General features: G+C 39.3%; 1 protein-coding gene across 3 annotated transcripts in view; it reads right to left on the minus strand.

The window, feature by feature from the left end:
- Positions 1 to 1,111: 1,111 nt before the first annotated feature.
- The window catches only part of LOC131227050 (large ribosomal subunit protein uL14mz-like), a 62,259-nt gene continuing 36,618 nt past the window's right edge, over positions 1,112 to 26,752 (minus strand). Inside the window, exon 4 of one of the 3 annotated variants that reach the window (XM_058222750.1) lies at positions 1,112 to 1,130. The gene's annotated coding sequence lies outside the window, so the exon portion shown is untranslated. Of the gene's footprint in view, positions 1,131 to 8,605; positions 8,782 to 26,752 lie in introns of those variants that run through there. The other 2 variants (XM_058222746.1, XM_058222744.1) reach the window with 2 other exon arrangements.

Genomic DNA, 26,752 nt, shown 5'->3' on the forward strand with positions numbered 1-26,752 from the left:
TTTGCTCCATCGATCTTTGATGTGGATGCTTTAACTCCTACGATCGGCAACCTTACATGTTATGTACCTGTGACGCTACTAAGGCAATGGGAGGATGGTGGAATTTTCTACAACTACTGAATAGTTGGTTTCAATAAGGGAATTTACCTAGATGGATATTCTAGAGATTGTAGACAATGAGTTACCTATTGGGTTGGTGTTTAATCTCTAGAAAATGAAGGATTCATGCATATCGTTATAATAGAGCTTGGAATGCTAATTGGAGTGATTAATCACAAGAAGAAAGTCATGAAAACCCTTTGGGATAGAGCTTAGGAGTGTTGGTAAGGCTTGGGATACATTATGATAATACATCATTTTTTCGAAGATTTAAATGTTAGTTTTATACAAAGAAAGCTCTAACGGATCCATAATGGTTAGTTCTTCGATCGATCGATCGATCGAACGTACTTTCGATTTGATCGAGTGTACTTTTAATACGATCAAGAAACTCCATATTTAAATAGTTTACTTTCTGGACGTTTACAGTCATTTTGATCGAACCTTCGATCGATCAATCGGAACATTCAATCGAATCGATTTCTATCGATGAGTTGTCGATTCAATCGACAGTTCCTAGATTTATGTTGTTTGGTTTTCTGGTTTCCAGTAAATCTGAACCTCTTAGAGCATAGCTTATAATGGTCATTTTAAGGCTGAAGCTTGGGATGATTAACTAGGGATTTACCTATGGAGAAGAATCATTTAAAGGTATGTTGTTTTGGAATTAAAGGAGTCTAGGGCTAGGATTACCAAGGCACTTAGATTTACCTATCGTCTTCAGGCCTTAATGCTTGAAGTCTTCAAGTCTTCGATCTTCAACGTCTTTCAATAGAAGCTCAACTGACTCAAGACACCTTAGCTCACGTCATTGACAAAATGAGGTACTAACAATGTCCCCCTTTGTCAATTATGTGACAAAACTAAACTAAACCATGTCATGGTCCATACCAATGAAAAACTAAAATAATTCAAAATTATATGTCATGAATTATAAAGATTTACAACATAAATACAGGACTCAATATGCAAACACTTGCAAAACTCCCCCTTAAATTCTCCCCCTAACTCCATTAGTTCCCAGCAACAAACTAAACCCGCAAAACAACATTCAAAGTGTTTTGGTGGGACTTGATCTTTCTCCTCCCTTTTTGTCGGTAAATGACAAAATGACAATTCCATAGTTATACAAATTAGCACATAAGATGTAAAGCTCTATAAGTCATACATTTACCTATAAGCACATACTAACAAGGGAATGTACGGTGCATATAAACAATAAAAACATAGAGCATGCATATCATGGTCATTTAAAGGATATACTTATCAAGCAACACGACCAAACATAGTTTAGCAAAATATATAATAAAACATAAAGCAACTCAAGCTAAACTATCAAGAAGCTGATGAGGCAAAAATCATCAGATTTACTTATATATAAGCTCACATAGACCTCCAAAGGTCACCTTTCCACTTTACAACCCATTTGATTGTGAATTTCCTACGACCTGGACTATGTTCGGGAGAAAGATTTTCTTCCTCAAGTTCTTCTCTCATAGGTGAATTCCTATTTGGAGGTCTATGTTCAGTAAGGGATTTACCTATGTTGTTCCTACTCTTGTTGTTGCCACCCCAACTAAGTATTTTTCTGGTTTTCTTATTCAGAAAGACAACATGTTTTAACAACTTCTTCATATGGTTATTCATTTTTTAGAGTTTGAAAACTTCTTCTTTTCGGCGATCCTCCAGAGGGTTTCTCCATTGATGTGCTGATTTTTCAATTATGATATATTTATCTATTTAGTTTAAGTCGGGTGGATTATGGATTTTTAAAGATAAGACATTCAAACTTTAGATAGCTCACATCTCCACAAGCATGGCACACAAGAGAGGCTCTTGATCTACTTCCTAAAGCAGATGATTCCTTTTGTATTACCAGAGGGGTAGAGATTGTAGCATGAGTTTTTTTATTTTTGTTAAACACTTCTCATATCCCTAAAAGGCTTACCCACACTAATAGATTTACCTACTTAAGTCTTTTTAGCACGGCGGAATGATGCCCTCACTTTTATGGTTGTTTCCATTTGTTAGTTTTGGCTTTGGTTTAGGGCCTGTTTGTTTTTCAATTCATAGGGTAAAAGGAAAATTATTATTTACCCCTATATTTACCTTTGGTAGCCGCCCTTTGATAGTAACTTGACGTTGACAGTGGGTTGAAACCGAGGAAAGGATGATATTTTAGTGGGGGCCACTGTTATGTGTATGCTTGATCCATGCCATCCATTCGTTTTTCCCTCTCATTTTATAGCATGAGCTAAAAACTGAGGCACATCCAAAGCTTACTTGGACCACACCACATGAAACAGGGGGAATTGAAAACTTACCATTCATCTCTTCTATGAGGCCATCAGAAGTTTTGGATCAAGCTTATTTTTGTGTTTTCCCTTCATCCATGTCTGTATGACATTATGAACGGTTTGGATGGCAGGTATGCATCCATGTGAGTCCTAGTCTCATTTTAACTATTAACGGTAGATGTTCAATTCCAACCGTTTCCTGTGATGTGGTCCACTTGAGCCTTGTATCTGCCTCATTTTTTAGCTCATGATCTAAAATGAGTACCTAGAATAAATAGACGGTGTGGATCAAACACATGCATGAGGATGGGCCTCACAAAATTCACCACCATAATTTTCGTCAAATAACAATGTTTTGTGCCACGATTTTTTAGGCAAACTTACAACCGCATTTCCTCTTTTTCAAGCAGCTATAAAAAGTAATAATTACCCATTTACAATGTATTTAGAAAAATAAACAGGTTCTTAATTGAACGTGGGGTTAACTTAGAGGTAAAAATGCATTAGATTTGGAGTTACAGCTAAGCAGAATAAGGATTTAAAATTTATAGTTGGCTAAGACCCGTAGAATCGCTTAAAGAGGGAAAAATCCAAGAAATTCTCAACTCGAGTGACTCTCGCGTCGGTCTACATCATAGATTTTAGGCAAGGGCCTTAGTTATGGAAAAAAATGGGTTAGGCACCCTTTTCCACCCGTGCAATGCATAGTCCTTGCTTTATAAAGCTATACAGTTTTTTGAGGGATTCAGAATAACTTCCAATATAATAGAGTTAAGTCATAATACGATAGGCGCTAAGGCTAGGTTAGGCAAGATAAAATAATAATAAAAAAAAAAAGAAGCAACAACAGCATTTATATAGTATTAAGCCATATTACACAGGTTTTTTAAGACCCGGTATGCCGTATGCAAAATATTAAAGAAAATAAAAATAAAAAAAGATGTGAGTGGATGTACATGTTGTTGGTGTGTAGGTTTTATTTTATTTTAATACCGGTTGATTTGATATGTGAGAATGAAAATGAGGAATCAGATACTCTTTTTAGTCAAAATGGATGCCGAATATCCCGAATCCTGAGCCAACTTGTTGACTTCAGTATCTTCCTCGGCTTTAACTTTGACATATAGAGAAATCTTGCAAAGAGAGTATTTCAGAGAAGACAGAGTTAAGCACGTGCTTCAATGGTAATGGGAGTTGGTGTAGGAGCATATTTGAGTAAAGTCAACTTTCCCAGACCAAACTCTCTGGCGACGTCGCTTCTCTCCCTCGCATCACTCTCCTCTCCCTCTCTTAATCTCTCAACATTTTTGTGTTTGTCCCCCTCTGAATTCCCTGGGATCTGCTTAAATAGGTAATGGCTCCCCTTGCATTGGGATCAGATGAGGCTATTAGTGCATCACTAGGCCATTATAGCAATGTTGGTTGGTCGTTGTTGCAGCCAAGGTGCAACATGGAAGCCAGAGGATGGAGATGCATGGATACGGTGCTCGGACCACGGTATCCATGGATGTGGATTTCACACCACCATATCTAGGTCAAAATTCAATTTCTACATGTTTTGTAGATGATTCACGTTGGTGATCCTTCACATGTTTTTTTACATGTATGCTCTGATCTAGGCCAATCTATAACATTGGCTGCCTTCGAGGCACACAAGGATAATATAAAATTCTTGGCTATGAACATTTTATGTGCTACATAAAGTCTATTCAATCTATTTGTCAGGACACCAAGCCTAATACACATTTTCATATATGTTGAAAGGACTCATTGTATGTAGGCAATGTAAAGTAAATGACTCATGTTCATACATATCACTTCAGCCTAAGTAACTTATTCTAGTTTAGGGGCATGGATATACGTGTGTGTGGGTGTGCGCGCGCACGCATGTGTGTAGGTTAGACAGACTACATTAAAGTGACATGTTTGAGCCAATTACGTCTAGGGGCATTGAGAATATCCATTAGGGGCAATTAATTAGGCGGGATCTTCGTTTTCAAGGATTTATAGGTAGAATTAATTTTGAGTTCCACCAAAGTGATAGTGATTAAAGATACTCAGTGGTTTTTAGAAACAAAGGGCATGATGTCCACATCATACATTAAGGATTGATAAGGTGGTGTTTTTCTCCAAACCGCAATGTTCAACCCCAAGGAGTTCATCATTTAATTATAGCTAAATGAGATGAGGTGGATGATGTTGATATCATGAAATTAAATGGTTCATCTTACCATAAAAGTATTAGGTCATTAATGCTTGTATTGTTGGCATTCAACCAATCTAATATTATGAAAACCACTTACATGTTGTAATCATGATCCAAAGGAAGGGTTCATGATGATGTGTTGGGTTTCTGGTTAACTGGCCTATCGACAAGATAAAGGATTAACATAACAAAGTTTTTTCCATTCATGCTTTAAAGTACAATGGGATTACTTTCCTAATATGAACTTTTGCACATTCCTATCACCAATATAAATATTGGATCAATTATCTTATAATTTAACAACTTTTTCTCCCTAACTGGTTCTAAGTTCCGAGAATAAAATGAAGCACTAGAAACCATCCTTATATGTATGGATTTGGACTTGACTTTAAAAAAAGACCAGACTCTTAAGCTCATTGATTCAAGCTTGACCACTGAGACAGCCAAGTACGAAAAGTGGGAATAAATTAACAAGCTAGTTCAAGCTCGATCGTTAAAATAGCCAAGTATGAAAAATGGGAGCGAGTTAATTAGCTAATTCAAGTTCGACCGCTAGGATACTCAAGTATGAAAAGTAGGGACGAGTTAACAAGCTAAATCTAAAGATTATCAAATACTTTATTTCAAAGACTTTTCATGAAGATATACCTAAGAAAGAGAAGACGAATAAATTTTTAGCCAAAATTATAAAAATATTCACAAAACTCAATAAGATAGCAACAATACATACATTGGCTAACTCGTACCCTTAAAGTATACAATGGCGATGGAATTTAAGAGAGTACACCATAAAGACGGTCAATCCCCCTTCAATAGGTTGCAAACACTCTACACCTAAAGAGAATTTCAGGTGTAAAGTGTTTACAACTTAAAAACTTTAGGGGCATCCAAACGAACCCACAACGGGTCATGCCTAGAAAAATCTCCAAGATTAACCTCACCACCTATTTTAAGACTTCTTTCAATTGAATTTGAGTTATTATATGTTTCTCTTCTTAATCCTTTCTTCATAGGCAATTAGGCTAAAGTTTAGGATTGTCTTATCAACCTTAACCTTAAATCATCAAAGTAGGGGCTCCAATTGTTTATTCTGCAATGCCTCAAAATAATAATTACAGATTTCCTGAAAAGAAAATAAGGACTCCCTCTTTAACTAACCAAGTAGGTAAATTAGCCCCTTCAGCTAGGCTCAGATCATGAGTCCCATGTGCATCTGATTATTACTGTGGAATGTATATAATTTCACCAAAATTTTTTTTAAAAAAAAGACATATTTGCTAAAATCTTTTTTAAGAATTCAAATTTTATCAAATAATGCCTCCATAGATAGAAATGATCAGTCATTCCTTTCTAGAGAAAAAACAAATTATCCAAAAAACCCTCATTTACTTTTCTTTAAAAGTTATAAAGTTGAGAATTGTAGGTCCCACTTAGTAAGGTCACCACTAATGGAATCATCATCAGATGGTTTATGTGTGATTTTTATTTTTATTTTTTCCTTTTTGATGTGTATATTGTTTTGGCTGTTGCGGCCAGAACCGGCAATCGGGTTCCTTGCGAGTCCGGTTACCGAGTCTGAGGCGTGACACTTTATTTATGCACATGCAAGATGGGCTCAGAATTCTCCACTTTTCAATTCTCAGAGAAAAGAAAAGGGGTTTTTACTGAAAAGGAATTTTTACTGTAAAGTTCCCCAAGACTATATTTTACCAAGTAATGCCTCCATGGATAAAAGCATCTCGGTCTTTATTAGTAAATAAATAAGGCCCATCAGAGTTCTTAGCTAGTAGGCCAAATGGAGGTGCCTTTTGATTGATGAAATTATAAAAATAATTTCATTTTATTTTTTCTTTTAAAATAGTGAAATTCAAGACTTACGGAGTCCACATGGTCTGTGTATAAGATCCAATCAGTTAAAGGTATGCATCACACCATGGTGATGGCATGAACAAAGCATCAGCTCAATCGGATCATTCGATGGGCTATAGGCTACACTTGAATTGTGATATTTTGAATGTTGTACATTATTTTTATAAATTAGCCTACATTACAATTAGATCAGCCATATTATTTGGTCATCTAATAATAATAATGCTAGTGTGACATGCCATGTGGACCCCACAACTTTTGATTTTCCTCTTTGTAAAGAAAAAGCAAAAGATATTAATAGTGTAATTTCTCCTCTTAAAAAGCACTGGGGTGTCTTGGTTATATAGGAGGCACCATTTGGTAAAATCCGATTCTCACAGCAAATGAGACATTTGATCATTTCTCCCATTGAAAAGCATACCCCATTATTTGAGAAAATCCAAATTCATCAGGAAAAAAAAAAAAAACTTTAAAAAATGAATGGTCATAAATTCTGTCTAATAAAGAAGTTTTGACAAAGCAAAAGGTGATACAATATTATATTTTGATCCATTCTAGCATTGACAAGTGCCACAACGTGTGTCAATTGTGTCATCATCTAAAGTAACATTCTGGAAAGTGGATTTCATACCATGTTCCACCAAAATTAGAAAAACAGTAAAATTCACCAAAATCCATCTAACTGAGACTTCGATGCCCAGAACTTACCCAGTAACTACGAGAATTTTACAAAGGAACGCACCCCATCTCTATGACCATTTTTTTACATTTAATTCCAAAAGTCCCTTTATAAAAAAAAAAAAAATTAGCATAGAAGACACCTAGTTTATTTTTCATCTTAAAAGAGCCCTTCTGCACCAAAGCACACGGGCCAATGTGATGTTCTGGTGCAACACGTGAGCTTTCATGTAGTGTAGCTCTCTTACTATTTCTGGCTAAAAAATCAAGCTGTTTCAATATAAGTCTATTCAAGTCGTGGAGTCTTCAATCCATCAGCTCCAATGTTTAAAATAAAAAGATAATAAAACTAATGACTAAAATTTATATAGAGAGAGAGATATGCTCTCCTAAATCAGTTTTGGTGAGAACTTCTGACAAGTGATATGGGCACAAAATCTAGATGGTCCGCTGGATGAGTCACCTCATAAAACCCCCAAAAACAATTTATTAGCCTCATCCAAAAATTCAGTGGGCCATAACAAAGTGAGAGGCAAATCCAGGGCTTAGAGATTTTCACTTTGCTATGGCCCACCAGATTTTTTGATCAGGCCCATATTTTATATTTTTTAATAAGGTCTTGATGAATGCCTGTTTACTAGTAAACCTTGGGCAAAAGGTTAGATCTTGGTAATTGTCCACCAAGAAGATCTAAGTCAGGCAAAATCAGAATGTCCCACATAGAGGTGTACAGAGTTGAACCGAGTCGAGATTGGCACAGCTCGACTCAACTTGCCCAGTAGCTGACCCCAGCTCGAACTCGGCTTGGCTCGATCCTCGAGCCTAACTGGCTAGCCCGACTCAGTTCAGTCAACAACTCGGCCGGTTTGAGCCAAGTTCAAGCCAAGATCAAGCCGAGTTCACCTGTGCACCATTTTCACAAACACATGGACTGCACCTTCAAAATCTCACTGTATGTAAAATAACAGTAGCAATTTTACAGGTATTTCATCAAACACCTTGTATGCAATATCAAAATCAAGAAGAAGAAGAAAAAAAAAAAGGGTCTTTGTTTCATATACATACCTTCCTTGCCACCGGCCAACACTTCGTTGAGTCATTTCATCAAACACTTAGTGTGCAACGTCAATATCAAAGTAACCAAGTCACCGAACTGGTTCGATCAGCTATACCGCATGTCATGTATGGAAGGTTATAGTTAAGGGTGGTTTATTTATTTATTAATATAGGGCATCTCATATATGAAAGGTCATATTTAAGTTTTTAATATATATATATATATATATATATATATATATATATATATATATATATATATATATATCTCGTACTTTTTTAATGCCCACAATACCCTCAACCTATAAAATATCCTCTCATCTAGTAAGGCCCATATTTCAATACAGTATTTTCAATACCCAAAATGCCCTTCATCATTACAATGACCAAAATACCTCATCATAAGTCCTCTAGGCTTACCTTTTTATGCCTATAATATATTTACTAGGACCAAAATATCCTTAACAATGCCCAGTTTGGATGTACCATCTTCCATTAGCAGGCCACCGAATGATGCCACCAAACAAGCACCATTTTTGAAGCAGAAACACCCCTCCGGGGCAGCCTATCACTGTCCTGTCAAACAAACATAGCAAAATTAGGCAGATCGCCATTTCAATGGATTGCTTTTGAGTTTAATGGAAATGCAGTAACATCCAAATGCACTGTCCTAAAATACCCTTAAGTTCTGTTCAACATATTTGCCATCTCATGAATCACATCTCCCTCTATTCTAATAAGGACATTCATACTCTGCATGGTGAACTGAGTACAGGAGAGCATTGTGAGCACGGCAGTTGCAGGGGCAATCATAGCAGCTGCAATTGGAGGATGGATGAACGACCGGTTCGGACAGAGAACTTCAATCCTGGTCCACTGACTTCCTCTTCCTTGTTGGCACCATCGTCATGGCCGCTGCTCCGAACCCTGCTCTCCTCATCGTCGGCCGCATCTTCCTGGGCCTTGGTGTTGGAATTGCATCAATGACGTCCCCACTTTACATCTCGGAAGCTTCTCCAGCCAAAATCCATGGCACACTTGTCAGCACCAATGGCTCACCTTAATCTATGTATTGTATATAGAGCTGGGCATTTTAGATCTAATCCGATGGATCCGACCCGATCAAACCCGATCTGATCTGATTCGAACAGAACCGATGGTTTGGATCGGTCAGGATCGGGTAGCCCCATCCAGATCCGAAACATTTTCGGGTCAGGTACGGATAGCGCCTATTCTGAACCGACCCGATTGGATCCGATCCGGACCGATCTGATCCAGACCGTATTATATATATGGGAAAAGGTACTATGCGCTTGACCTCACGATAAGCTCCCGTGAGGTCGAGCTGTGTGGGCTCCACCGTGATGCGTGTCGACCATCAACACCGTGCATTTGATGGGTCTCCTCTAAATTATGGGATATCCCAAAAATCAGCCGTATATGGAACTAAGGTGGGCCATACCATCTAAAATCATGTGAAAACACCATTAAAACATATAAAAGCACTTGGTGGGGCCCACTTGAGTTTCGAATGCTACTGAAACTTGGTCCGAACCCTCATCCAAGTGGGACACACATAATGGATGGGCTAGATTTGCAAACCACATCTCGGTGGGCCCAAAAATGATTATGAATGTTTTAATGGTGCACGGCCCCTCCTCACTTCTGTATGTGGTGTGGCCCACACAAGTCACGAATTGACTTGATTTTTGAGACCTAGGCCCATGATGGAATGGTGCATCTGACTGATGGGGAGATGTTTGAAGTCGAGCGCATAAGACTTTTCCCTATATATATATATATATATATATATATATATATATATATATATATATATAGGTAAGAAATCGTAACCCTAACCTATTTTAGGTATCCAAAATAGAGTAAATGGTGAAATAGCTAACCTATTTCATGCCATAAGTAGTCGTTGTGTTGTAGACGAAGGCATAACATTCGAATTGAGTTCGATATGAGTTTACCAACGAAAGGTGCGACTATAAACGTTTAGATTATGGTTTTCAAGGCTTTCAATGTCAGTTAATGATTTATAACTGACTTGATTGCTATCACATGTGTTTAGATATGATGTTTCCGTATATTACACATATATGTAAATTACGTTGTTTTAATGCATTCTATGTGTTAGTTAAAATGTTTGATTGAATATGGAATTATGATTTGTGCTTACCATGATTATTGATTGATAATACATGATTGTCGTATGTGTGGCAACTCCTTTGTAAAAGAATTTGCTATAATATAGGTTATAAGTAATTTGTTACATGCATGTTAATATGTGTAGCCTAAGTGTTTGATAAAATGCCTGAATGAGAAAATGCTTGTTGAAATGGATTTAATACGGGTGTTGAGATAGGATTCTCAACCCCCTTATCTATAGTTACAATTTCCTTCGTATAACCTATCTTACTATTATGTGCCTTATGGATGAAATGCCTATGTATAATAACATGTGCACTATGGGTTTGTTGAAATGCTCAAATGAGATTTATATTTAGATTGGTTATCACATGTCGTCTTGGACTATCACATGTGAATGCTATTGTTTTGGAGTGTGATTGGGGCTACGATGTAGTCCAGGCAATCGATAATGATTCCTCACCTAAACCATATTAAACATAGATGGTGCTTAAGGGGATCCATGGGATCCATTGAAATATATGTGTTGGATCTAAGCCATCCAACAATTCTGATATATAATTTTAGTGCATGAGCCCAAAAATTATTTAGATTAAATGTCTAAGTGGACCACACTATAAGAAATAATTAAAATTAAATTTCTACTGTTAATATGTTGTGTGGTCTCCTTAAATATTCGATCTAACTCATTTTTTGTATAAGCACTTAAAATAATAATTTAAAATTAATTGACGGAGTGGATATATGAAATACATCACAGTGGGCCCCACAGTCCTAAAACACAACGTCCCCAAGGAGCCGTCCGTCACCTACCCCCTCCATAATCCAAACCCCCTCCCAAAATAAAAAACCCATCCCCGTCCGCCATTTTCTCCCGCGCGCAGAGACGCTCTCCATCTCTCTCTCTCTCTCTCTCTCTCTCTCTCTCTCTCTCTCTCTCTCTCGCACTCAGTCTCTCTCTTTCCCTTGCCCTCTCTTGATCTCCCGATCTCCCACACCCAAAACCCTTCTTCCTCTCGGGTCTCCCGCCTCCTCCTCCCCTCTCTCTCTCTCTCTCTCTCTCTCTCACCCTCTCCCTCTGTCTCTCTCTTCCTCTCTCTGATCTCTCCACCCTACCACGCAATCCTCGTCCTTTCTCGCTCTCGCAATCTCCTTCTCGCTCACGACCTCACGACCAGCAGCTCTCTCTCTCTCGAAAGCGGCAGTGGTATTCTCCTCTTCCTCTTCTCTGTCTTCTTTTTCTTTTTCTAATAGGGCTTCAAAATTAAAAATCTCTAATTGGGGATTTTTGAAATTCCAAATCCCTAATTGGGGCTTTTTGAACTTTCAATCCGTAATTAGTATTTCTAATTTTGTAATTCCTTATTTCTGGAGGAGCTCTATCCTGGATTGGGATTTTGTATGGTTAATCATCATTTACCGTGTCTGGAGGTGAGGAACTCGAAATTGAAAATCCCTAATTAGGGGTTTTTTTTTTTTTTTTGTTCTCATCATGGATAATGGATTGCTTATGATTCTAACGAATCACTTTCAACAGATGATCCTAACCCTCCATATATGGCTTACAACTTAGATAGAAGATGGCTAACTTTCAGGTGGATAGGATCATCTGACTGGTGTGATTCTTTCATGGTGTCCCATAGGTTGTAAGTTTGCAACTATGGACAGTCCAGATTCATTCCTTGAAGACAGTTGCCTAAGCAAAAATTGTTGATAGCACTATATGATGGCTGATAGATGGATTTTTACTATAGTGGTTGGTTTAGTTAGTTGATTTTGTCATAAGAAGCTCAGATTTGCTATAGTTTAATTTTAGTTGTAAGAATTCAAATGCAATTTGGATATATCTGTAGCTTTGATCTCACCTCAAAATGACCCAATCCCCCTTTTCTGCTGGAAATCTGTTAATTTATGGTTTTTTATAGCATTTTTATGGTTGAGGATTTTTTTTTTCCTTTTTTAATTCGATTTGATGTTGATTTCATCAGATCTGATGGTTTAATTCTGAAATTCTTTGTTCTTATTTATGAAGAAGGCAAGGTAGTAACTCCCAACTATGTTCTTATTTATGAAGACAATGAAGGAGATCGAATGCTTGTCGGCAATGTGCCATGGGAGTATGTCTATTACATTTGATTTTGCATTTCTGTTATGACGCCGTGTGTTTTCCGCTGCATCTCGATCATATTTAAAATAAAAATGCAACTCATTCATACATGTGTGACAGTGTGAGTTAGGATGATCATCAAATGATTGAAATTCTAACTCTCCATTCCAGTAGGATGTTTGTTAACATCATGAAAAGGTTGTATATCATCAGTGGCTCTAGGGCACCACTTCATGATTTCCCTTTTATTAAAGTTTGCTGCAAGTGAAGTTAAATTAGCAAATCTTGAGAAAATTATATTTTAGTTATTTGTTTGCTTTTAGTTGAAAATCTATGTGTGGACTGATCAGATTTTAAGGTTTAAAAAAGAATATAATATGCCCATTCTAAAGGTTGGAGAAAACTATTAAGATCCTGCAATGCTTTAGACTGAATATTGATTCTGGATCAAGCTCCTAGATTTAATCTCCATTACTTGTGTATGTATGTAAATGTAAAAGGACACTTCTTCTATTTGTTAATAAAAATTCTGAGCATGTGATAGTGAGACATTTATATGCATCATAATAGCTGAAACCTGAATTTGGGGATTGCTAAATGGACTCCATTTTTGCTTGCTTTGTTGTCTCAATAAATCTTTGTGGTGGGCTGAGTTTCATGGGTGCACTCCTACTGAATTTTAGGGCAACTTGTATGGAATGACAGTCCTAATAAAAAACACGACTAATCTAGAACACTTGGTGTATATTCCATGTCACTTATTATCCAAATAAAGTGTTATTTCTGATCCCGTGAAATTCCCGCCTGAATTCATCTTTTGTTGCAAACTTCTCTAGAAAGTAGAAATCAACTATTGTTTCTAGCTTTCTATGCATTGATTATCTATAAAAATCTGTTCTTTATTATTATTATTTTTTATATGGGATATGATTGTAGGATATTCATTTCCAATATATTAACTGTAGAAATTAGATGATTTATATTTTTAATCCTATTTCATCATCAACAAGGGCAATTAAATGAAAATACTGAATTGGCATGTCACCCCTGTCATGTGTACTATGGAAAGGTCTCACCACCACACCCCCCCCCCCCCCCCCCTCCCAAAAAAAAAGGTCAATGGCCCCCATTTGGTTAGAGGAGAATAAATTTGGGCTAGGATTACCTAGCAAAATAAAAAATTAGAGTGAACATGATTTAAGATGGGTCTTACTGGATGGACGGTCTCAATTGACACATGACCATAACCCATATATGTGCAGTAAAGGGATGACCATAACCCAAATTTAAGTTGTGCTCTTGCCCCATGCAAGCTCTAAGCTATTCATTAGTGGGGCCCATCAGTGTTATGTGCTGCAGCATGATCATCAGATGGTCCACGTGTAGCCATTGATGAGTTTCAAATATCATCATTTTTTCCATATATAATGTGGCATACCTGGTGCTAGGCCTGACCTGATTTTTGGTTTGTGGTTAATTTGCTGGGATCTACCTGGTGAACAGCCTGGATCCCGCTTATAGGTTTGGAAAAGGGGAGCTACCTGTTGTTGGAGCCTGCGTTGAATTATAGTCAGTGCTCTTGCCATTATATAAACTGGAATAAGAATTCCAACAGTCCTCAACAATAGCAGCTATTTGTCAGAGAAAAAAGAGAGGATCAAAACATTATAATTCAAGGACAAATGCTAACATCGGATGTTATTTGCACTTCCATCAGGTGGGTCCCATCACTAACATGCCCTGGCCCAAAAATCAGGCCAGTCAACTCATCAGGTGGGCCACACAAGCCCTGGCTCAACAACTGCATTCCCCTGGTGATACTCAAACTAGATGGTCAGAATTTTCTAACATGATCTTGACCTTTAGCTTGACTCCACCGTATCAACAATTCCTATTACTGGTTGGCCACTTGTACCTTGAAAGGTCACCAAATCATAGGTTGGCTACAAGGCACATGCAAAGGTTACTTTCGAAATTTGATTTTTACAGTGTGATTATAGTTTGTGGTGCATGCTTCTTTAGGATTTGTTGACCCACTTGGCCAATTGGGGATTCCATTATAGCTTTGTGAAGCTTTTATTTTTTTGCTGAATGCAGCATTTCGGAATTGCTAGTTAGATTGCACAAGGATTTGCAGGTGAGAATCATGAACATGGTTTTAGAAGAAGTGGGCATCTATAGAAGACCCAGTTCCAAGTAGTTGTAGGATGGAGGAGTTTAAAATTTATCAAGACTCCTCTTCTAATCCAGCACATTTAAAGGTTCTATTCCTTTTTTAAAATCAGTGTACATTTAAAGGTTCTATTCCTTTCAGGTGGATGTTGCACGTGGGATGATTGGAGCTGCATATTTCAGATTCAAGCATTTGGTACGTCTCTTGTCAAGAATGCACATGTGTAGTTCATCAAACAATACATTATGTGATATCGTGTTCATGATATCTATGTTGTAATTACAGTTATCTATAATAATAATAATTTTTTCATTATAGTGCATTCACAATAGTTATCATTGTGGTTACAGTTATTCATTATGTGACAGGTTTTTAGGTGAGATGAACGAGTTTCAAAACAAAACAGTCTGCGGTTTTGAGAAGCGATCGATTCTCAGGATGTATGTGTCTTTCAGGGGTCATCCATACCTTGGAAGCATACAATGGAAGGTAAGGAAAACCCTCGAGTTCTCTTCTTTGAATCATGATTGGAGTGGCCTGGCCATTTGGACAGGCCGTATTTATGAACCGCTGCTCGAAATTAATGGAGCAAACCCGGATGTGCGTCGGAGCTATCCGGATGAGCGGGGGTCCTTGGAAGGTGGGAACCGCTTTTATTATGAACCCCATTTCCTTAGGGGCTGCCATTTACAGCCGAGTTTATGTATTTGATCGAAATTAATGGAGCAGACCCGGATGTGCGTCGGAGCTATTCGGAAGAGCGGGGTTCCCTGGAAAGAGGGAACCGCTATTATGACCATGATGAAGCTGTCCATTTTTTATGGACAGCATTGGAAGGGCCTGGCATTTGTGTCGGATGGCCGTGTTTATATCTGTATTTGCTTTGCAGGGACCATACCCTTAACCTAAACCAAAACCTATGACCTAAAACCTTAACCTATAACCTAAACCTCAACCTTAACCTAAACCTAAACCTTAACTTAAAACCTAAAACCTAAACCTAAACCCAAAACCTAAACCTAAACCTTAACTTAAAACCTAAAACCTAAACCTAAACCCAAAACCTAAACCTAAACCTTAACCTATTCTCAATTCCCTAAACCTATATCTTATAACCTAAACGTAAACCTAAACCTAAACCTTAACCTATACCTATAACCTTAACCTAAACCAAAACCTATGACCTAAAACCTTAACCTATAACCTAAGCCTTAACCTAAACATATAACCTTAACCTAAAACCTAAAACCTAAAACCTAAACCTAAACCTATAACCTAAATGTATTCTCAAATCCCTAAACTTAAACCTACACCTAATCCTAATCTTAACTCCCTAACCTAAACCTATACCTAAACTTGAAAACCCAAACATAAACCCGATCCCGAACCCAAACCCGATATCCTAAACCTAAACCTTAACCTATTCTCAATTCCCTAAACCTATATCTTATAACCTAAACTTAATCAAATCCCAAAACCTAAACCTTAACTTATACCTATAACTTATAACCTAAACCAAAACCCATGACCTAAAACCTTAACCTATAACCTAAAACCAAAACCTATAACCTAAACCCGAACCCATTCTCAAATTCCCAAAACCGAAACCGACACCTAAACCTAAACCTAAACCTATAACCTAACCCCAACCTAGACCTAAACCTAAACCTATAGCCTAAACTCAAATCCCTAAACCTTAACCTAGACCTAGACCTAAACCCAAACCTATAGCCTAAACTCAAATTCCAAAACCTTAACCTATAACCTAACCTAAACCTATACTTACAACCTAAAACTATTCCCAAATCCCAAAACCTATTACCTAAACCTAAACCTAAACCTAAACCTATAACCTAAACTCAATTCCCTAAACCTCAACCTAAACCTAAACCTAAACCTATAACCTAAACTCAATTCCCTAAACCTCAACCTACACCTAATCCTAAACCTATAGCCTAAACTTAAATCCCTAAACCTCAACCTATAACCTAACCTAAACCTATAACCTAACCTAAACCTATACTTATAACCTATAACCTAATCTAAACCTTGACCTATCCCTATACCCAAACCTACACCTAATCCTAATCTCAACTCCCTAACCTAAACCTAAACCAACCCGAACCCGATTTCCTAAACCTAAACCTTAACCTGTAATTAAGTTCCCAAAAGCTATAACCTATAACCTAAACCTATAGCCTAAACTCAAATCCCTAAACCTTAACCTAGACCTAGACCTAGACCTAAACCTAAACCTAAACCTATAACCTAAACTCAATTCCCTAAACCTCAACCTAGACCTAATCCTAAACCTATAGCCTAAACTCAAATCCCTAAACCTTGACCTATAACCTAACCTAAACCTATACTTATAACCTAAAACTATTCCCAAATCCCAAAACCTATTACCTAAACCTAAACCTAAACCTAAACCTATAACCTAAACTCAAATCCCAAAACCTTACCCTATAACCTAACCTAAACCTATACTTATAACCTAAAACTATTCCCAAATCCCAAAACCTAATACCTAAACCCATTCTCAAATCCAAAACCTATAACCTAAACCTGAACCCATTCTCAACTCCCAACACCTATACCCTAACCCAAAACCAAAACCTATAACCTCAACCCGAACCCATTCTCAAATCACGAAAACCGAAACCGACCCCTAAACATATACCTAAACCTAAACCTATAACCTAACCTCAACCTAGACCTATACTTAAACCTATAGCCTAAACTCAAATCCCTAAACTTAACCTAGACCTAGACCTAAACCTAAACCTATAGCCTAAACTCAAATCCCTAAACCTTAACCTAGACCTAGACCTAAACCTAAATGTATAGCCTAAACTCAAATCCCAAAACCTTAACCTATAACCTAACCTAAACCTATACTTATAACCTAAAACTATTCCCAAATCCCAAAACCTATTACCTAAACTTAAACCTAAACCTAAACCTATAACCTAAACTCAATTCCCTAAACCTCAACCTAAACCTAATCCTAAACCTATAACCTAAACTCAATTCCCTAAACCTCAACCTAGACCTAATCCTAAACCTATAACCTAAACTCAAATCCCAAAACCTTAACCTATAACCTAACCTATACCTATACTTATAACATAAAACTATTCCCAAATCCCAAAACCTATTACCTAAACCTAAACCTAAACCTAAACCTATAACCTAAACTCAATTCCCTAAACCTCAACCTAAACCTAAACCTAAACCTATAACCTAAACTCAATTCCCTAAACCTCAACCTAGACCTAATCCTAAACCTATAGCCTAAACTCAAATCCCTAAACCTTGACTTATAACCTAACCTAAACCTATACTTATAACCTAAAACTATTCCCAAATCCCAAAACCTATTACCTAAACCCATTCTCAAATCCAAAACCTATAACCTAAACCTGAACCCATTATCAAATCCCAAGACCTATAACCTAAACCAAAACCAAAACCTATAACCTAAACCCGAACCCATTCTCAAATCCCCAAAACCGAAACCGACACCTAAACCTAAACCTAAACCTAAACCTATAACCTAACCTCAACCTAGACCGAAATCTAAACCTATAGCCTAAACTCAAATCCCTAAACCTTAACCTAGACCTAGACCTAAACCTAAACCTATAGCCTAAACTCAAATCCCTAAACCTTAACCTAGACCTAGACCTAAACCTAAACCTATAGCCTAAACTCAAATCCCAAAACCTTAACCTATAACCTAACCTAAACCTATACTTATAACTTAAAACTATTCCCAAATCCCAAAACCTATTACCTAAACCTAAACCTAAACCTAAACCTATAACCTAAACTCAATTCCCTAAACCTCAACCTAAACCTAAACCTAAACCTATAACCTAAACTCAATTCCCTAAACCTCAACCTAGACCTAATCCTAAACCTATAACCTAAACTCAAATCCCAAAACCTTGACCTATAACCTAACCTAAACCTATACTTATAACCTAAAACTATTCCCAAATCCCAAAACCTATTACCTAAACCTAAACCTAAACCTAAACCTAAACCTATAACCTAAACTCAATTCCCTAAACCTCAACCTAAACCTAAACCTAAACCTATAACCTAAACTCAATTCCCTAAACCTCAACCTAGACCTAATCCTAAACCTAACCCTAAACTCAAATCCCTAAACCTTAACCTATAACCTAAACTTATACCTATAACCTAACCTAAACCTATACTTATAACCTATAACCTAACCTAAACCTTGACCTATCCCTATACCCAAACCTACACCTAAATCTCAACTCCCTAACCTAAACCTAAACTTGAAAGCCCAAACCTAAACCCGATTTCCTAAACCTAAACCTTAATCTGTAATCAAGTTCCCAAAAGCTATAACCTATAACCTAAACCTAAACCTAAACCTAAACCTAAACCAAAACCTATAACCTAAACCTTAACCTATAACCTAAACTTAATTATAACCTATAGCCTAACCTTAACCTAAACCAAAACCTATAATCATGTGGTGAGACCATTTCTTTTGTATCACTTTTATTTCTCTTTGAGTTTTTTTTATTCATTAAGAAAAAAAAGTGATTATACGTGATGCACTTCTTTCAGTCTTTCTTTTCCCCAATGAGCATTCTAATTTATGAATGACATGACTGTTTGTAGGATGATGGAATATACGAAGCTGTTAAAATTTCAGGGTGAAGTCGAGCACATTTTTCTAATGAAGCCAAAGATTTGTATTTTTAGTATTATTGTAATTGTAACTGTAATTGATTGTAATTGTAATTAATTGAACGAAGGATTGTAATTGTAATTGAATGAATGAAGGATTGTAATTGTAATTGAATGAATGAATGATTGTAATTGAATGAATGAATAATTGTACAGGTGGTAATTGAATGAACAAATGATTTAATTTTTCAATGTACAAAATAGCTATGGATATTGACCGTAGCCACTAATCCGACAAGTGTAGCCTTTTTAATTTTGACATATTGCTACGGACTTTCAGCTACAAATAATATCCGTATGTTTGAAGTTTTTGCTATAGATATAATTGCTATGGATTATATTTGTAGCTATTTAACACATAGCTATGGATTAAATCCGTAGCCAATAATCGATAGGTGTAGCCTTTTAAATTTTGGCCTATTGCTACGGACTTTCAGCTACAAATAATTTCTTTTCATTTATTTTTTTACAAAAAAATTATACAGATTGTCAGTGGCCATGAGCTCCATGGCTACGGATTTAATCCGTAGCCATAGGTTCCGGACTATCGTTATGGCACCTACGACGACGTCATATTACGGACTAGCTACGGACTTAATCCGTAGCCTTAGCCTATGGCTACTGATTAAATCCGTAGCCTTTGCCCGTTTTTTTTTTAGATTGGTTGTCACATGCTCTCTTTGACTATCACATGTGAATGCTATTATTTTGGAGCGTGATTAGGGCTACGATGTAGTCCAGGCAATCGGTAATGACTTCTGATCGAGTGGTTGAATCAGTTTAGTCACCACGAACACGTTCTATGAATCTGAGTCGTACTGTGATTATTGACAGTAGTTAGGCCACAAGGAGTGCGTATGCGCTCCATGTCGATTAATTCAACGTGCGCTCGTACCAGTCGAGCTTGTCAAGTAACCCGATTGGCCTAATGTATGTTCACCATGTATGGACGCTACTGCTTGAATCTAAGGTACCACTTACCAGTGAAAAGCCCGTTTAACCTTGGTACCACGATCCGCTAAGACTCATGAGCCGGGCATGGTGGTATGGGACACCGTGGTCGAGCTGTCAGCCTATGCTGGGGTGACGAGCTTCCCCGTAGTGACCACTGAGCAACCCAAACTCGTGAGCCGAATATGGTGGTATGGGATACCGTATTCGAGTTGTCGGCCCACACTGGCGTAGCCTGACTGTAGTCCCCAGTTAGGTTAGTGACAAGCTTTCAAAAATAGACTGCTAGTTAGTAGGGCATTAGTGGTGTGACCTCGAGTACTGAATATGCCTACGTTGACGGTGATGAGCCTCTTCGTAGCGACCTAGAGTGTAAACCCTCGAACTTGTCTATCGTATATGATTAACTAGGATTGACAACCTTAGTAAATAATATAAAGGGAGGTGTCTTAGATTCCCTAACCTGCTGTATGAATAAGTTAAATTAAGAACTTGGCTAATCACGTACATGCACCACATTTGCATGTGCCTTTGGTGTTGGTGTTGAGTACAAAGGAATGGGTGCATGTCGTGATCGTAAGATGAAGTTGCAAAGAGAGTAGAAGCGAGGGCATGCATCATTATAACATATCATCCTTGCATTAACTAGATTACCTAGGAATGCTTGTTGTATTGCTTTATCATTATTGCGTGACTGAATTGATAACATGTTAACATTTATCTTATAGCTCCACTAAGTTAATCACTCACTCTCACTCTGGGATGGTATTTTAAAACACCAACCAGACTCTGTTGTAGTTGCAGATGATGACGATGCTTCGATCTGGAGTCGACCTTCTTCGACGACGACGAGGAGTTCTCCTACCTACAACTCTCGATGGATCTATGTAGACCTAAAGTTACGTCACCGAGGCTACAAGGTTATGGATTAACAGACATTACACTTTATCATTTTGTAATTTTGGGAATTATACATGTAATTTACTTAACCTGGCAACATGTTGATACTCTGGGGACTTACCACTTATATGTTCTATATACTTATCATTGTCTTCCACTTGAATAATTTAACTGTCTCTAGAGTATGATATGCTAATTTAGCATAATCTCATTCATGTTTAATGTGCTAATATAAACAACATTTAATCATCATTATCTATGTTGCACAAGTGATGCATTGGAACTCAGGAGTTGGGCATTTGCTCGACTCTCAGATTTCGGGGCATTACAAGTTGGTATCATAGCATGATTTGGATTAAACTGGACCTGGTTTATGGTAACGATGCACACTGACGTACTTTGACTTAGAAGGGAGCGTTAAAACATAAAAATAATCCTAGGATCCCAAGTTTCACCCGTCGGTGGTCATATGACCGTTGAAGCAAAACTGACCATTGAATTTCACCTCGTAGGCGTATAAGATCATGTAAAATGATCCCAACCCCTTCCTAGACCATCAACTGATGGTTTTGGGTGATGACTCAGTGAATCCCATGCTCAGAACATGCCAAAAAGGGTGAATACGTGCGAGTTGAAGTCCAAAAGCACCTCAAACCATTGTGGGGACCACACCGTAATTTACAGAGGGACCCAAGGGGGGTCCCACGTGTTTTTGGCATCCCGAGGAGGGGCAGACACTGCCCCCAGGTGGAGCCACTATGGTCGGACTAGAGCTCGGGCGGCGACACCACCTAGTCGGTGGCGCGCTGCCCACCGCTCGGTCAGGTGGACCATGTCACACATGTGGGGCCTCTATTTGATCTCCCTCACCTCCCCTTTTACTATTTCCTTCAACTCCTAACCCCCTAAACCCCTCGAACCCTCATTTCTCTCTCAAACTCCCTCCTACATACAAATCATCTTCCAAATTCTTTACCAATTGCATCTACCCACCTCCATTGCCTTGAAACCATCGTTTTCATCTTTCTAGCTTCCTTATTTCCACCCATTTGAGCACAAAAGCTCTCTTTTGTGGCACACAACCTCTCAAACCCATCAACTTATCTCATCCTTCAAGTATTTCCACTTCCAATGGCTTTCTTCAAGGTTGTCGCCGCCATCTTCTCGATCTCTACGCTCTTTTCTCTCATGGGAAAGAAGAGAGCGGCCCCGGATGAGGTCGGGCTAAGCCGATCAAGCCGTACTACGAGGAGGGCAAACGCCGAAGCCAGTACGAGTGCCGAGCGTGAAAGGAAGTCCAAGTGGGACCTCGATCCTCAAATTCTGTTGGAGAGATCACTATTACCGAACGTCGACCTTAGTAAGTTCCACAACTGCAAGGTTGTATTTGAGGCACATATCAATGAGAAGATGTTTGGGATGTATCTAGCCATCGATTTTCTCCTGGATAATGGGTAGGGTCCCATATTTGAAGGGAACATTCATGCGAGTGAACACACCGTGCGCACCTTCTACGCCTTCATTTGGAATCCACTATTGAAGCCTCTTCACTTTACAATCCCTCTGGGAAGGCAGGAGAACATAGTTGGTGTGGATAAGATTGCTCACATTATGGGAGTCGAAAGAGGTGTAGTGCGCGCCAGTGAGAAGAACCTCACTAGTGAGCGAGAGAAGAGACTCTGCACATGTTTCCTATGCGGCCGAATTGAGCGTTGGAGGCGGGGAAATAGTCTCGCTTCATCCAAGATGACGACCGACTTCCGCCTGCTCCACCACATATGCATGTATAATGTGTATCCTAGGTGGAGTAACCGCATCGAATGCACAAGATTCATAGTGGATTTCTTGTTCAGAGTTGGGCAAGGAGAGAAAGTGTGCCTGCCTATGCTTGTCCTATCCCAGATAATCCGCACTACACGGTCTGAGAGAGAAAGCTCCTCGCTACCTTTTGGTCGATTGATTTACAAAATTGCTCACCACTATTATTTCTGACTACAAATGGAGGACGTCGTCCCGATCCACATTATCAGCGAAAACATGCTCGATGACATGATCACTGGCCAAAGGCGACGCTAAGCCCGCCTTGAGAAGCAGAGTGATGATACAGAAGAAGAAAGTGATAATGTCGAGGAAAGTGAAGGTGGAGAGGGAAGTGTTGAGGAAGGCAGCGAAGATGAGGGCACTGATGAAGGAGGGGAGCAGGAAGAGGAAGAAGAGGAGGTCTAAGACTCGGATAGGGAGTCTTACTACACATGAGCCCCACCATTATCGGGCTGCTATAGAGCCCGCTTGGCCTAGATCGAGGAGGGCCAAGTCATCCTGCGACAGGAGATCACAGAGACCGAGCCAAGGTTGAAGAGATCAGGCCACACGGATACATATTGTTTCACCAGGATGAGGGACAATGGCTTCTCGCCACCTCAGAAGATCAACCGCCCACTTCCTCAAGCTATTGTAGCCCCACCTCTTCGCCGCCTGCACCTCATTTTAGGCCGCCTCCATGGCCTATGGCACCTCAGCCCATTCTCAACAAGCACGAGTACATGCGCTTGCAACTGAAGCATCTACTGTACCTTTGGCCTTTGAGCTCACCGCCCACATTGAAGGTACCCCTATTTCTATTGGTGGACACCAGATCTACTATCTCGATGATTTCGTGCTCGACAGTTAAACATTTAGGGTTGAGTATGACCCCTATGGTAGGGGTGAGGGTTATCGCAGCAGGAACTTTTACAAATGCCACTAAGTTGTTTGAGGGTTGCTTGATAGATTTAGGGAGCACGACGATATGCATTGACCTAATTATCACCTCGATATACCATTTTGATGTCATCCTCGCATGGATTGGCTTCGAAATGAGGGTGAGATCGATCAGACTGATCGGTGACGGATACGGGCCCGAAAACACGACCTTCACTTTCCCGTTCAGCCGCTTGCCCTTCGGGTCCTTTGCTATTCTCGCCTTGAAAGATCATAATGGTCGACGCTTGGAAACACCCCCATAGTCCAGGACTTAGGGAAGTGTTTAAGACGATACCGAATTACCTCCTCAACGCGAGATCGATTTTACCATAACCTTGTGCCTGGTGCGACTCCCATTTCACTACCGACTTATCGTATGCCTCCATGTGAAATGGAGGAATCGAGGAAACAGATCGACGTTGGATGCAGGCTTCATACGCCGAGTGTATCTCCTTGGGGAGCACCCATGTTGTTTGTGAAGAAGAAGGGTCCGTGCGATTGTGTATTGATTATCGCAGTTGAACCAAGTAACGGTAAACAACAAGTATCATTTACCCAAGATAAATGATCTGTTTGATCATTGAAAGGGGCGTAGTATTTCTCGAAGATTGACTTACGTCACACCAATTGCGCGTTAGGGATGAGGACATGCAGAAGACAGCGTTCAGAAGCAGTTTAAGGCACTATGAGTTCCTTGTGATGTTGTTTAGACTCACAAACGCACTGGCCATGTTCATGGACCTGTTGAACCGGATGTTTCGGCCGTATCTATACTGATTCGTCATCGTATTTATAAATGACATCCTAATATATTCCAAGAGTCGGGAAAGATCATGAGGAACACCTACGAGCAGTCTTTGATACTCTCAGGGAGAACCAGTTGTTTACGCAATACAAGAAGCGCGACTTCTGGAAAGAAGAAGTCATGTTCCTAGGACATGTGGTGTCTAAGGAAGGGATAGCTGTGGACCTCGCCAAGGTGGCAGTAGTTCAGGATTGGGAGCAGCCTGGTTCGGTTATAGAGGTGAGGAGTTTCCTGGGACTCGCTAGCTACTATCGCCGATTCATTAGGGATTTTTCTAAGATAGCTAGGTCGTTGTCTCAACTCACTCGGAAGGATCTTAAGTTTGCCTGGAATGAGAAGGCAGAAGCAGCTTTTCAGGAACTGAAGGACAAGTTGACGCCCGCCCCTGTGCTAGTATTGTCAGAGCAAGGGGTCAAGTATACCATCTACACTGACGCTTCTTGTGTTGGTTTGGGTTGTGTCCTTATGCAGAAAGACAGGGTGATTGCCTATGCATCGTGACAGTTGAGGAAACACGAGGAAAACTACCCTACACACGACTTAGAGTTAGCGGTCGTTATCTTTGCATTAAAGCTTTGGAGACATTACCTCTATGGAGAGGAGTTCGAGCTCTTTTGTAACCTCAAGAGTCTCAGATACATATTCACACAGAGATACTTGAATATGAGGCAGCAGCGATAGATGGAAACTTTGAAAGACTTCAAGTTCGAGGTCTCCTACCATCCTGGCAAGGCTAACCTTGTGGCGGACATGTTGAGCTGCAAGAAGACTATAGCATTTGCAGCTCCGCTAATGATAGACGAGTGGAACATGGTAGAATTTGTGCGAGACTTTGAGCAGAAGTTTACGGTAGAGGAACCGTTTGAGAGCGTCACACATATTCGCATATAACCACTTATCGACGACCGAATCATTATGGCTCAGAAGGAAGATGAGTGGTTAGTAGAGTTGGGGAAGTGAGCCAGTGACGATGTAGACTTTGAATGGAGAGTTGGTATGGATGGGGGTTTACGTTATCGTGGCCGCCTATGTGTCCCAAACCTTCATGAGTCGAGAAGGGAAGTTTTAAAGGCAGCTTACAATTCGAAGATGGCGCTGCATCCTGGTAGTACAAAGATGTATCGAGACATGAAGAGATCGTACTGGTGGGACAACATGAAGGCCCACACAACAGACTATGTATCCCGTTGTCTCACGTGCCAGCAGGTCAAGGTAGAGCATCGCCAACCTCCTGATTGCTTCACCCATGCCCATAGCTGAATGGAAATGAGATTTCATCTCTATGGACTTCGTTTCATGGTTACCAAAGACGAGGAAGAGACATGGCTCCATTTGGGTGATTGTAGACCGGTTGATGAAATCGGCTCATTTTCTCTCTATTAGAGTTTCGAACTCGCAGATGAGTTGGCCAAGCTGTAAATTAAGGAGATAGTACGTCCGCATGGAGTTCCTATGGAGATCATGTTGGACAGAGACACGCGATTCACATCTATCTTCGGACTCGTATCCAGGAAGCAATGGGTGTGAAATTGAAATTCAGACCGCATTCCACCCATAGATTGATGGGCAAACAAAACGGGTGAATCGGTGTTGGAAGATATGCTGCGAGCTTGTGTGCTTGATTTTAAGGATAGTTGGGATGACTGTCTTCCTTATGCAGAGTTCGCTTATAACAATAGCTTTCAGGTAAGTATTGGCATAGCTCCCTATGAGGCCTTGTATGGGCACCCCTATCGAGCGTCGCATTGCTGGGCAGAGGTTGGCAAGAAGAGCCCGATTGGCCCAAAGTTAGTTCAGGTGACCTCGGAGAAGATCGACATTATTAGGCATTGACTTCTGGCAACATAGAGCAGACAGAAGAGCTACACCGATATGAGATGGTGACCACTAGAATTTGAGGTTGGGGACCATGTGTTTCACAAGGTTTCCCCCATGAAGGGAGTCCTTCGGTTTGGTAAGAAGGGGAAGCTCACGC

This window comes from Magnolia sinica, chromosome 15, assembly GCF_029962835.1.
Source record: "Magnolia sinica isolate HGM2019 chromosome 15, MsV1, whole genome shotgun sequence".
Classification (NCBI taxonomy): Eukaryota; Viridiplantae; Streptophyta; class Magnoliopsida; order Magnoliales; family Magnoliaceae; genus Magnolia; species Magnolia sinica.